General features: G+C 43.0%; 1 long non-coding RNA gene across 1 annotated transcript in view; it reads right to left on the bottom strand.

Annotated features, from left to right (window-relative positions):
- The window catches only part of LOC142748015 (uncharacterized), a 68209-nt gene that overhangs the window by 13426 nt on the left and 40224 nt on the right, over window positions 1-14559 (bottom strand). The window contains exons 4-5 of the long non-coding RNA XR_012882119.1: window positions 12590-12663; window positions 6103-6176 (exon numbers count right to left, since the gene is read on the bottom strand). This is a non-coding gene — a long non-coding RNA (uncharacterized LOC142748015). The remainder of the gene's footprint in view (window positions 1-6102; window positions 6177-12589; window positions 12664-14559) is intronic.

Raw genomic sequence — 14559 nt, 5'->3', positions numbered from 1 at the left:
ACATATTGCTTCCGTAACAGCCAAAATGTCCTCATATCACCTTTTGCAAAACACAATGCCATCCTTGGTAGTCATAATGCCCTCACTTTCCCCTTTGACAAACACAAAGCCACCAAGACAATCACAAACCCCCATGTCAGCAATAATGCCAGCCACAATAACACCCTCTATGTTTATTATTCCAGTCACAATGCCTTCAATAGGCCTTATCCTAGCCACAATGCCGCCAGAATGTACTTTATTCCAGCAGCATTGCTGCTAATACCCCTTAGGCCAACAACAATGACCCAATGACAACCACATACCTTCAATGCCCCTAAGACAGCCAACATCCTCTCATTTGCCTAAAACAAAGTTCTCCATGCCAGCCACAATGTACCCACTTTCCCCTTTGCCAAACACAATGTCCACATGATAGTCAGACAGCCAGTCATGATGGCACGTCATCCAAAATGCCCCCATGAGACCTGCTATGTCCCATTTCCCAGTCAAAATGCCGCCATGACATCCACAATGACATCATTGGTCCTCATACCAGCTACAATGCCACTGTGAAAGCCACAATGTACTTTACCCCGGAAATAGTGCAACCAATGCCCCCATGACAGCCACAATACCGTCAATGGCCCTTATGCCAGCTACAATGCAACTATGAAAGCCACAATGTACTTTATCGCTGCAACGAAGCAACCAATGCCTCTCATGCCAGCCACAATGCCTCCATGACAACCACAATGACCCCATTGCTAGCCACAATGCCCTAAATGTCTTACATACCAACTAATCACAATGCCCCATGACAGTCATAAAAACCCCACAACAGCCACAAATGAAATCAACATTCTCCCTTATCCCAGATAAAATGCCCCCATGACAGCTACAATACCCACGATGTCCCTTATCCCAGACACAATGCCCCATGATGACGACAATGCCCTCAATGACTTTTAAGCCAGTCACAATAGCCCCATTTCAACCACAATGACCCCAATGCTAGCAACAATGCCCTCTATGCAAACCACAATGCCCTCAATGTCTCATATACAAACCATTCACAATTCCTCATGATACTCACAATGCTGCCAAAGTTCACATGACAGCTACAGTGCCCGATGCTAGGTACTTTGTTCTCATGACAGTCACTATTCCTCTACAACAGCCACAATGCGACCATGACAACAATGCCCTCACTGTACATTTTACCAGTCGCAATGCCCAAATAAACACCTCAATGCTCTCTATGCCAGCTACAATGGCTTCTTGACAGTCGCACTGTCCCCATGACAGCCACACTGTTTCTAATCTGAGCAACAATGCCACCATGAAAGCCAAAATGCCTAATATGCTAGTCAAAATGCCCTTAATACCAATTCCTCGATGATGACCACAATGTCCAACTTCCCAGCCACAATGCCTCCCATGGCAGCAGCAATGCCCATGTGCCAGTCACAATGCTCCCTTTAGAACCACTATGTCCCCATGACACCCACATTGAAATATTCTAACCAGAATGCCCCTAATGCAAATCACAATGCCATAATGACACTCACTATATGCTTTATTCCAGTCGGAATGCTCCAATACCAACAACAATGTCCAAATGCCAGCGACAACGCTCCCATAAGAGCCACTATGACATAGTGATACACAAAATGTGCCTTATCCTAGCCAGAATAGCTACATTATAGGTGCAATGCCCTCCATACCAGCCACTATGCCCTCAATTCTGCTTTTGCCAATAATAATGCCGCATGACAGCCACAATGACCTCCATGCCAGTTATATTTCTCTCAAAGCCCCATATGCCAGCCGAATGCCACAATGACATCCACAAACCTTCAATGCCCCTATGCCAGCCACAATGTCCCCATGACAGCCAAAACTTCCTAATTTATCCCTTTGACAGACACAATGCCCTCCATGCCAGACACAATGCCCTCACCTACCCTTTTGCCAACCACCACATGACAGACACGTCCCCTATGCTAGCAATAATGACACCTGCCAGCCAAAATTCCCTCATGACAGCTGCTATGTCCAAAAAGCCAAAATAACCCCCAATTATTGCCAACCAACAGCAAAAACCCCATCATAGTCACAATGCCCCTGACAGTCACAATGTACCCATGAAATAACCAATATTTCACATCACAGCCAAAAAGCCTCCATGAAAGATGCAATGTACAGTGTTCATCATCCCACCCACAATGCACCTTATGCCAGCCACATTGCCCTCAATGCCCCATTAAGAAAACAAGCATGACAACCACAATGCCCTCAATGCATCCTATGACAACCACACAGCCCCATGACAACCAAAATGCCCTTATGACAACTACAATGCCCACTTTAACAGTCACAAAGCCCAAATAAAACCACAATTCCTCAAAAAAAACGCATAAGGCCATCGTGACAGCAACACGGTCTCTAATCCCAATCATGGTGCCCCCATGAAAGCCACAATGTCCGCTGACAACAATAATTCTGGAATGCACCATATACCAGCAACAAAGACACCAATGTTGATTTGAATTTCCTGAGGAAAAATACAATGCTTCCTATGCCAGCCACAATGCTCCCATGAAGGCTACAATGTTCACCGTAGCAGTAAAATTACCCTGAAGGCCTCCTATATCTTCCCCAATGCCCCATAACTATAAATCCTTACATGGCATTATCAATAGGCCCACGGCAAAGCAACTATTACAGCCACAATGCCCCTCGATGGCTAATTGACCCATGATAGCTATAATGCCTCAATAGCCACTTTAGCAACTACTTTAGCTCTTTAGCTCTCCATACCAGCCCTAATGCCCACAATGTTGCTTATCTCAGCCACTACGTCTTTATTACAGCCACAATGAGCTTCAAGCCAGCCGCAATGCATTCAATTGCTTTTTTGCCAACCACAATGGGATTATGCCAGTTACAATGCCCTTCGTATCACCCAGAATGCCCCCAATGCCCCCTTTCCAAAAAGATAGCCTGCATACCACCCACAATGCCCCCATAAACGCTACAATGCCAATATGACAACCGCTATATCCCTTTTACCTGTCAGAACTCCCTCATGCAAGCCACAATATACTTTATCCCTGCAACAACGCTGTCAATGAACCTTATGCTCGCTACAAAGCCTATATGCCCACCACAAGCCTTTAATGCTCCTATGCCGGCCACAAATCCCCATTATAACCAAAGTGCCCTCACTTCCTCCTTTGCCAGTTACAATGACCTCCATGCCAGCCAGAATACCCTTAATTTTCTAGTTGCTAAACACAATATCTCCAAGACAGCCACAAAGCCCTCATGTCAGCCATAATGCCACATTCCATCCACAATACCACTATGCCAGACGCATTGCCTCAATGACAATTACAAACCTTTAATAACCGTATGCCAAACATACTGCCTCCATGACTGCCAAAATGTCCTCACATCCCCTTTTGGCCTTAGGATACCTGCTATGTCCCTTATCCCAGCCCAAATGCCCCAACGTTAACCACAGTGTTCACCATGCCAGCCACATTGCCAACCAACCAGAAAGCCCCATGACAGCCACTAAAACCCCATGAAAGTCACAATGGCACCAATAAATCAACAAAAACCCATATCCAGGCCAAAATATCCTTTTGACAGCTACAATATCTACAGTATCTCTATTTCCACCCACAATGCCTTTAAAACCCATTATGTCAGCCACATTGCCCTCAATGCCCTAAACCGACCACAATACAACCATGACAACCACAACGGCCTCAATGCCCGTATGACAACTACAATGCCCCATGATAATGTTCCCATAATATTCGCAAAATCCCTTATCTCCGCCAAAATTCCCTGATGACACCTACAATATCTCTTATCTCACCCACTATTTCTTTATTACAGCCACAATGAGCTCAATGCCAACCACAATGGGATTATGTCAGTTACAATGCCCTTCATGTCAGCCACAATGCACTCAATGCCCCCTTTTCAAAAATAAAGCCTCCATACCACAACCATGCCCCCATACCAGGCACAATGCCGTCATGACAACATCTATATCCCTTTTCAAAATTCCCCCCATGCCAGCCACAATGTACATTATCTCCAGAATAATCCTGCCAATGCTCCTTATGCCAACCACAATGTCCCAATGAAAAACACAATTTGCTTAATGTCTATTATGACAGTCACAATGCCCGTGACAACAAAAATCTCCTCCATGCCAGCCACAATGCCCTGAATGACCCATATGCCTACTACAATGTCCCTATGACAATTGCAAAGCTTTATGTAACCCAATGTCAAATATGTACTTTATCTATGCAGCAATACCATAAATGGCCCTTATGCCAGCCTAATGCCCCAATTAACCCAGTCAAAATGCCACCAATAATGTCCCTCATCCCAGCAAATATGGCTTATGACAACCGCAATGCCCTCTATGACTCTTATGCCAGCAACAATGCCATCCATGCCAGTCACAATGCCCTTAATGTCTCATGATACTCACAATGCCATCAAGGCAGCCACAGTGCCACATGAGAGGTAATGGCCACATGACAGTCACTATTACCCAACAATAGCTAGTATTCGACTATGACAATTACAATTCCCTCACTGTCAATTTTACAAGTAACAATGGCCAAGTATACACCTCAATGCTCTCCATGCCAGCTACAATGCATCCATGACAGTCACACTGCCCTCATAACAACCCCATGCTTTCTAATCTCAGCCACATTGCCACCATGAAAGCCAAAATGTCCCCATGACAAAACATAATCAATAAATGCCTAATATGCTAGTTACAATGCCCATGAAAACAAATTACACTTCCTCAATGATAACCACAATGTCCACCATCCCAGCCGGAATGCCTCACATGACAGCAGCAATGCCCACGTGCCCTCCACAATATCTCCATTACACCTACAAATACCTTCATGACTGCAACGATAACATCTATTCTGATTTTGCCAGTCATAATTCCCTATGACTGCCACAATGTCCTCCATGCCAGTTATACTTCTCTCAATGCCCCTTATGCCAGCCACATTGCCCCCTTAGCCATTAGCAATACAACCATGACAACTACAATGCCTGTTAGAACAACCATAATGCCCCATGACAGCTAAAATGCCCTCATGACAACTACAATGTCTTCATTGACCACTTTATCAGTCACAATGTCAGCAAAAAAACCACAATGCCTCAAAAAAAGTCACTATGCCCTAAAGACAGCCGCACTGTCTCTAAACCCAGTCACGATTTTCCCATGAAAGCCACAATGTCCCCTGACAACCACAATCCCGGAATGTATTATATGCCAAGAACAATGCCTTCAATGCCAATTACAATTTCCAGAGGACAACCATAATGCCCCTAATGCTCCCTATAATAGCCACAATGCCCACATGACAGACACAATGTCCTTCATAGCCGTAAAATTCCCCTGAATGCCTCCTATGTCTACACCATAGCATTCATGAGAACTACAATCCCTCACATGGCAGCAGCACAAGGCCAACCGCAATACAACCATGACAACCACAATTCCCCTTGATGGCCTAATTGCCCCCTTGTCAACTACAATGCCTCATTGCCCACTTTAGCTGCCACAATGCCCACTATTTCCACAATTCCTCCATGACAGTTATAATGCCCCCATGACAGCTACAGTATCTAATCCCAGCTGCAATGTCCCCATGAAAGCAACAAGGCCCTCATGAAAATCACAATTCCTGAATGCCTCATATGCCAGCTAAAATGCCCTCAATGCCAATTATAAATTCCTCGAGAATAACCCCAATGCCCTCATTTCTCTCTATGCCGTCCACTATGCCCTTCATGCCAGCCACAAGGCGTACATGACAACAACACTTTCCTAATGGGAAAGGGCAGATGGTGATGAATGTGTATGCTGGAATGTAAATGCAGTGCACCCATGTGTAGAATACAAAGGCATTTACAATGCCCTTAAATATCTATAGCCAATATATGTACTACTAGACATATATCCTTATATACCAGTAAGGTATTACCACACCTCGGAAAGTCCAGAGCTAGAAACTAGCCTGATAATTATCAGTAATTAATAATAATATTAATTACCAGTCCACAGATTCCTCTATTGCTGCTGATTGGAGGATACCATATCTTAGTTCTCATTACTTTCAAATGGACACCTAGAGAAAAAAAAGAAAAAGAGGTGTGATAATACATCCCTGGTATATGCTATAGATGTATTGGAAACAGTAAAGAGATGTTAGCTTGCCTAGTTTCTAATAAAACCCCAAAATAATTTAAGGGGCAATTAAACAATTTCTGGGACACATTCTGAGGTGCCAAACCAGAAATCCAACCTCAAGTCTTCCTATCCAAGATTATGCACCGATTATGCCATCCTGTCTAGAAGCCATAAGTAGGATATAAATGTATCTCATCACAACTCCTAAATTAAATCACCAATCACACCAAAGATGAGATGCCTAGAAGGATTAGCACTCTCCTCCACATCTGTATAAAACAGAAAACCATTTTACAATCTATTCAGTGGACCATTTACAACTCATGAACGACATGGGCCTAAATGTGGCCTAGTGAGGACACAATATAGCTAATATCAATCATTAGGAAAAACATCACACATTCAATAAAGATCTCACATGTGCCAAGCAAAGACACAAAGTGATATCACTAGTAATAAAAATAGCTGGACACGGACTTGCAACTTGTGGCTGAATCACTAGAGAGGCAAAGAAAAGAAGACACATCCACTATACTGTGCCACTCATAGCAAAAAAAATAAAAGTTGTACACACAAACCCTAAATTAAAAAAAGTCATGACAGCCACAATTTTTCAACAACAGACAAAGTGCACCTATGACAGCTACAATGTCCCTTGTCCCAGACACAATGCCACATGATGACAACAATGCCCACAATGACTCGTATGCCAGTCACAAAACCCCCATGACAACCACAGTGACTGCAATGCTAGTAACAATGTCCTCCATGCAAACCACAATGCCCTCAATGTCTCATATACAAACCATTCACAATTCCCCATGATACTCACAATGCTGCCAAAGTCCACATGGCAGCCACAGTGCCCCTTGCTAGGTACTTTGTCCTCATGACAGCCACTATTCCCATACAACAGCCACAATGCGACCATGACAACTACAATGCCCTCACTGTCAATTGTACCAGCTACAATGCCAAAATAAATACCTCAATGCTCTCCACGCCAGCAAAACGGTTTCTAATCTCAGCCACATTGCCAACATGAAAGCCAAAATGTCACCATGACAATCACAATCCCCAAATGCCTAATATGCTAGTCAAAATGCCCTCAATACCAATTCCTCGATGATAACCACTATGCCCACAACGTCCAACATCCCAGCCACAATACCTTCCATAGCAGCAGCAATGCCCATGTGCCAGTCACAATGATCCCTTTAAAGCCACTATGCCCCCATGACCCCCACATTGTCCTTTATACCAGACACAAAGCCCTCCAGCCACAATGCCATCAATTCCCCTTTTGCCAACGACAATGCAAAAATGACAGCCACAATGCCCTCCATGCAAGTCACAATGCCAATGATAGCCCAATGCAATTTAGAATATAACTATACTAACCAGAATGCCCCTAATGCAAGCCACAATGCCATAATGCCAACCGCTATATGCCTTATACCAATAGGAATGCCCCAATGCCAGCCACAATGGCTCCAACTCAAATAACAATGTCCAAGTGCCAGCCACAATGCTCCCATAAGTGCCACTATGCCCAAGTGACACACACAATATGCCTTATCCCAGCCACAAAAGCTCCATTATAGCCACAATGTTCTCCATGCCAGCCATTGTTTGCTCAAAGCCCCTTATGCCAGCCAAATGCCACAATGACAACGATAAACCTTCAGTGCCCCTACGCTAGCCACAATGCTCCGATGACAGCCAAAATGTCCTAATTTGAAAGACACAATGCTGTCACTTCCCCTTTTGCCAACCACTACATGACAGACACTAGTCACCTATGCAAGCCATAATAACACCCGCCAGCCAAAATGCTCTCATAACACCTGCTATGTCCCTTAATTAAGTCAAAATGCCCCCAATATTAGCCAAAAGATCCACCATGCCAGCCACAATGCCAACCAACCACAAAAACCCCTTTATAGTCCTAGAGTAATTAAACTAGGGCTGAGGAGGGAGGTCAATGTAGAAAAAAAAGGGGTAGTCAGGTTAGAGAGGGGTCAGACTATATTGGTGGGGGGAGAAACGGAATGTGGGGAGAGGACTAGACAACAGGATAAGGAGATCCTTTTGTTACAAAACAGCAGCGTAAATAAAAATGCCCAAATGTCAAATCACATTTCTGATAATAAAAGTGAAAAACTGAAAGGCAAGTTAAAGTGTATGTTCACAAATGCCAGAAGTCTAGCGCGCAAAATGGGGGAGCTAGAGGCATTGATACAGGTAGAAAATATAGATATAGTTGGTGTTGCTGAAACATGGCTGGACTCTTCACATGACTGGGCTGTAAATCTACAGGGTTTTACACTGTTTCAGAAAGACAGGACAAATAGGAAAGGCGGTGGTGTATGTTTGTATGTGAGAAGTGATATGAAGGAGAGTGTGAAAGAGACAATAGTGGGTGAATTCTGTGAGGAGGTTGAAACCTTGTGGGTGGAACTAGAAAGGGAGGTAAACACTGAAAAAATTACTTTTGGTGTAATCTATAGACCCCCTAATATAACTGTGGAGATGGAAGGTCAGCTATATAAACAGATGGAGCGGGCTGCACAGGCGGGTACTGTAGTTATAATGGGAGATTTTAATTTCCGGGATATTAATTGGTGTCATGGTTCGGCTTCAACTACAAAGGGGAGACATTTCCTCAACCTGTTGCAGGAAAATTTTATGGGCCAGTTTGTGGAAGACCCGACTAGAGGTGAAGCTCTGTTGGATCTGGTCATTTCTAATAATGCAGATCTTGTTGGAAATGTCAATGTTCGTGAAAACCTTGGTAACAGTGATCACAATATAGTTACATTTTACCTATACTGTAAAAAACAAACGCAAGCTGGGAGGGCAAAACAATTTTATTTTAAGAAAGCCAATTTCCCCAGGATGAGGGCTGCAATTCAGGATATAGACTGGGAAGAACTAATGTCAAATAATGGGACAAATGATAAATGGGAGATTTTCAAATCTACTTTAGGCAATTATAGTGCAAAATTTATTCCTATAGGTAACAAGTATAAACGACTAAAATGAAATCCCACATGGCTTACACCTTCTGTGAAAGGGGCAATACATGACAAAAAAAAGGCATTTAAAAAATACAAATCTGACGGTACATCTGTAGACTTTGTAAAATATAAAGAGCTTAATAAAATCTGTAAAAATGTAATAAAATTAGCAAAAATACAAAATGAAAGGCAGGTGGCCAAGGATAGTAAAACAAATCCCCAAAAATTCTTCAAGTATATAAATGCTAAAAAGCCAAGGTCTGAACATGTAGGACCCCTAGATAGTGGTAATGGGGAGTTGTTCACAGGGGATCAAGAGAAGGCAGAGTTACTAAATGGGTTCTTTAGCTCTGTATATACAACAGAAGAAAGAGCAGCTGATGTAGCCGGTGCCAGTGCTGTTAATATATCAGTTGATATACTGAATTGGATGAATGTAGATATGGTCCAAGCTAAATTAAATTAAATAAATGTGCACAAGTGTAATGACGGGGTAGGGAGACAGACAGGTGAGCCCTAATCTACCCGCCACTCAGTCCCTGCCTACTTGCAACGACCCATCCTAGGCGACAGGGTACAACTGGGTGACGGTCCCTACGCTCAGTAAGTGCACGACAGACAAACAGACAAAGGTACACAGAAGCTAGGGAAACGGGGCAGCTGCCCACGGAGACACCGTGAGCAACGAGAGTAGTGAACGAGCCGAGTCAAACCAGGAGTGCACGAGGTACTAAACGCTGAGCAGGAGAGTGGTCAGTAAGCCAAGGTCAATAACAAGCAGAGGATCAGTAGTTCAAGCAGCAGCAGCAGCAGCAGAGCCAGGAAACAAGCAGAGCAGAATCACAGACAAAGGAGGAACAGGAAAGGCAGGTATAAATAGACAGTGGGCGGGAGCTAGCTCCGCCTGGCCAGGCTGTGATAGGCTCTCCCACTCCTAAGCCTGCCATCCTGAGTGGTGGAAGATGGAGTCAGTCTCACAGACATAGGAGCAGGTCCAGACTGATTACCCACGGGCGTCGACACAGAAGCTGTGTCTGGCAGATCCTTTACAACAAGGCCCCGGGACCAGATGGGTTACACCCTAGAATTCTTAAAGAGCTTAGTTCAGTTATTCCTGTCCCCCTTTTCATAATATTCAGAGAATATTTAGTGACTGGAATAGTGCCAAGGGACTGGCGCAGGGCAAATGCGGTGCCTATTTTCAAACAGGGCTCTAGGTCTTCCCCGGGTAATTATAGACCAGTAAGCTTAACATCCATCGTGGGGAAAATGTTTGAGGGGCTATTGAGGGACTATATACAGGATTATGTGACAAAAAATAGTATTATAAGTGACAGCCAGCACGGTTTTACTAAGGACAGAAGTTGTCAAACTAACCTGATCTGTTTTTATGAAGAGGTGAGCAGAAGCCTAGAGAGGGGCCGCTGTGGATATAGTGTTTTTGGACTTTGCAAAGGCATCTGACACTGTCCCCCATAGACGTCTAATGGGTAAATTAAGGACTATAGGTTTAGAAAATATAGTTTGTAATTGGATTGAGAATTGGCTCAATGACCGTATCCAGAGAGTTGTGGTCAATGATTCCTACTCTGAATGGTCCCCGGTAATAAGTGGTGTACCCCAGGGTTCAGTGCTGGGACCACTATTATTCAACTTATTTATTAATGATATAGAGGACGGGATTAATAGCACTATTTCTATTTTTGCAGATGACACCAAGCTATGTAATATAGTTCAGTCTATGGAAGATGTTCGTGAATTGCAAGCAGATTTAAACAAACTAAGTGTTTGGGCATCCAGTTGGCAAATGAAGTTTAATGTAGATAAATGTAAAGTTATGCATCTGGGTACCAACAACCTGCATGCATCATATGTCCTAGGGGGAGCTACACTGGCGGATTCACTTGTTGAGAAGGATCTGGGTGTACTTGTAAATCATAAACTAAATACCAGCATGCAATGTCAATCAGGTGCTTCAAAGGCCAGCAGGATATTGTCGTGTATTAAAAGAGGCATGGACAGGGATGTAATATTGCCACTTTACAAAGCATTAGTGAGGCCTAATCTAGAATATGCAGTTCAGTTCTGGGCTCCAGTTCATAGAAAGGATGCCCTGGAGTTGGAAAAAATACAAAGAAGAGCAACAAAGCTAATTAGGGGCATGGAGAATCTAAGTTATGAGGAAAGATTAAAAGAATTAAACCTATTTAGCCTTGAAAAAAGACTACTAAGGGGGGACAGGATTAATTTATATAAATATATTAATGGCACATACAAAAAATATGGTGAAATCCTGTTCCATGTAAAACCCCCTCAAAAAACAAGGGGGCACTCCCTCCGTCTGGAGAAAAAAAGGTTCAACCTGCAGAGGCGACAAGCCTTCTTTACTGTAAGAACTGTGAATCTATGGAATAGCCTACCACAGGAGCTGGTCACAGCAGGGACAGTAGATGGCTTTAAAAAAGGGTTAGATCATTTCCTAGAACAAAAATGTATTAGCTCCTATGTGTAGAAATTTTTCCCTTCCCTTGGTTGAACTTGATGGACATGTGTCTTTTTTCTGCCGTACTAACTATGTAACTATAGTCAGAATGCCCCGTGAGAGTCACCATGTACCCATGAAATCAACAATATCCCACATCCCAGCAAAAAAAGCCTCCATGAAGGATACAATGTACAGTGTCTATCATCCCACCCAGAATGCCCCTTATGCCAGCCACATTGCCCTCAATGCCCCACTAGCCATTAGCACTGCAACCATGACAACCACACTGCCCCATGACAACAAAAATGTCTTCACAACAACTACAAGGCCCACTTTACCAGTCACAAAGCACAAATAAAAACCACAATGCCTCCAAAAATGTCACAATGCCGTCATGACCTAACTGCCCCCGTGACAACTACAATGTCTCATTACCCACTGTAATAGCCACAATGCCCACAATTCCTCCATGACAGTCATAATGCCCCCATGACAGCCAAAATGCCCTCAATGCCAATTATAAATTCCTCGAGGATATCCCTAATGCCCTAATTTCTCACTATGCTGGCCACAATGCCCTCCATGCCAGCCACAATGTGCACATGACAGCAAAACTTTCATAATGGGTAAGGGGAGATGGTGATTAATGTGTATGTTGGAATGTAAATGCAGGGTACCCATGTGTAGAACACAAAGGCATTCACAATGCCCTTAAAGATCTATAGCCAAAATATGTACTACTAGACATATATCCTTATGTACCAGGAAGGTATTACCACACCTTTGAAAGTCCAGAGCTAGAAACTAGCCTGACAATTATCAGTAATTAATAATAATATTAATTACCAGTCCTCTGATTCCTCTATTGCCGCTGACTGGAGGATACCATATTTTAGTCCTCATCGCTTTCAAATAGATACCTAGAAAAAAAAGAAGAAAAAGAGGTGTGATAATACGCTCCTGATATATGCTATAGATGTATTGGATCAGTAAAGATATGTTAGTGTGCCTAGTTTATAATAAACCCCAAACATTTTTTAAGGAGAACTTAAAACCTTTCTGCGATACATTCGGAGGAGCAAAGCTAGAGATCCCACCTCAAGTCTTTCTATCCATGAGAATCCAAAGACCACCCCATCTTGACTAGAAGACACAAGTAGGATATAATTTACTCAGATCACAAGCCCAAAATGAGTCACCAATCACATCAAAGCAAAGATCAGATGTCTAGAAGAAATAGCACTCTCCTCCACATCTGTATAAAACAGAAAACCATTCTACAATCTATTCAGTGGACCATTTACAAGTCATTTATAACATGGGCCTAAATGTGACCTAGAGAGTGTACAGAGTAAAGCTAATATCATCCTTTAGGAAAAACATCACACATTCAATAAAGACCTCACATGCGCCATGTTATGACACAAAGTGATATCACTAGTAGTGAAAATAGCTGGACAATGACTTGTAACTTCTGGCTAAATCACTAGAGAGGCAAAGAAAAGGAGACATCAACTATACTGCGCCACTCATAGCAAAAAATGTAAAACCTGCCCACACAAACCCTACAAAAATGAACCATATTTCAGGATAGACTTTCATGAACACAGCTAATAACCAGAAAGATTGTGTAACATAATGACAAACAAAATATAGTTTGCAATGACATTGTCATTAGACATGGGAATTTTTAAATTTAGGAACACCTCAACCAAACCACATCTGACCAGGGAAATCCAACTCAAAATAATTTTATTCTCAAAACGGCATGAATTAGTTCTACCACACCTACTTTACTTAATGATAATACTTTCTATAGGAATTATATCAACATTTAACAGCCCCACAAAACACTAGAAACGTACTTTTACTCAAATGTTTTACTGTTTCTCACTTAACTTGTGCCTCCTGGAACAAAAAGTTATGACAGACACAATGCTCCAATGACAGCCAAAATTCCCCTATGACGGCTACATTGCCCCATATAACAGCCACTATGCCTCCATGACATCCACAATATCTAAGAGGCTCCAATGCAGCCATAATACCAGAAAAAGACACAATGCTCTTCAGGCCAGCCACAATGCCAACATAACACCCACAATCTACCTTATCCCATCTCCAATGCCCCCATGCCAGCCACAAGGTTCTTATAAGAGCCGGTATGTCTTATGCCAGCCACATTGCCTCCTTTTAAGTTACCATACCCCCACGACAGCCACAATGATCTTATGACACACACATAATGTCCGTCATCTCCACCAAAATTTCACCATGACAGCCACAATGCCGACAATGGACCCTTTACTAGCCACAATGTCCTCACGACACCCACAACATCCATAATCCCAGCTACAATGCCCCATGACCCCACCAATGCCACAATGACAGACAAACTGTCCCTTATCCCAGCAACAATTCCACCATGAAAACCACAATGTTCCCATTACAACCATAATCCCTAAATTCTTCATATGCCAGACACAATGCCTTCAATTTTAACTTCAATTCCTCGATAACCACCACAATGCCCTCATTGCTCTTCATGCTAGCCACAATGCCCCATATAGGCCACTCTGTCGTCCATGTCCTGAATGCTTCCTTCGTGAACAGCAATACTGCCATGACAACCCCAATGCATCCAATGCCAGGTACAATGCCCTGCAATCCAATTTAACAAACCACAATGCAACCATGACAGCCACAATACAATTGTTGCCAGAAACAATGCCCTCAATGCCCATATGCCAGCAAGAAAGCCCATGTGCCACCCACAATGCTTCGATACCCGATATATACATTATGCCCCCACAATG

The sequence above is a fragment of the Rhinoderma darwinii genome, chromosome 3 (genome assembly GCF_050947455.1).
Source record: "Rhinoderma darwinii isolate aRhiDar2 chromosome 3, aRhiDar2.hap1, whole genome shotgun sequence".
Lineage (NCBI taxonomy): Eukaryota > Metazoa > Chordata > Amphibia > Anura > Rhinodermatidae > Rhinoderma > Rhinoderma darwinii.
This window is presented reverse-complemented; position numbering and strand designations above follow the sequence as displayed.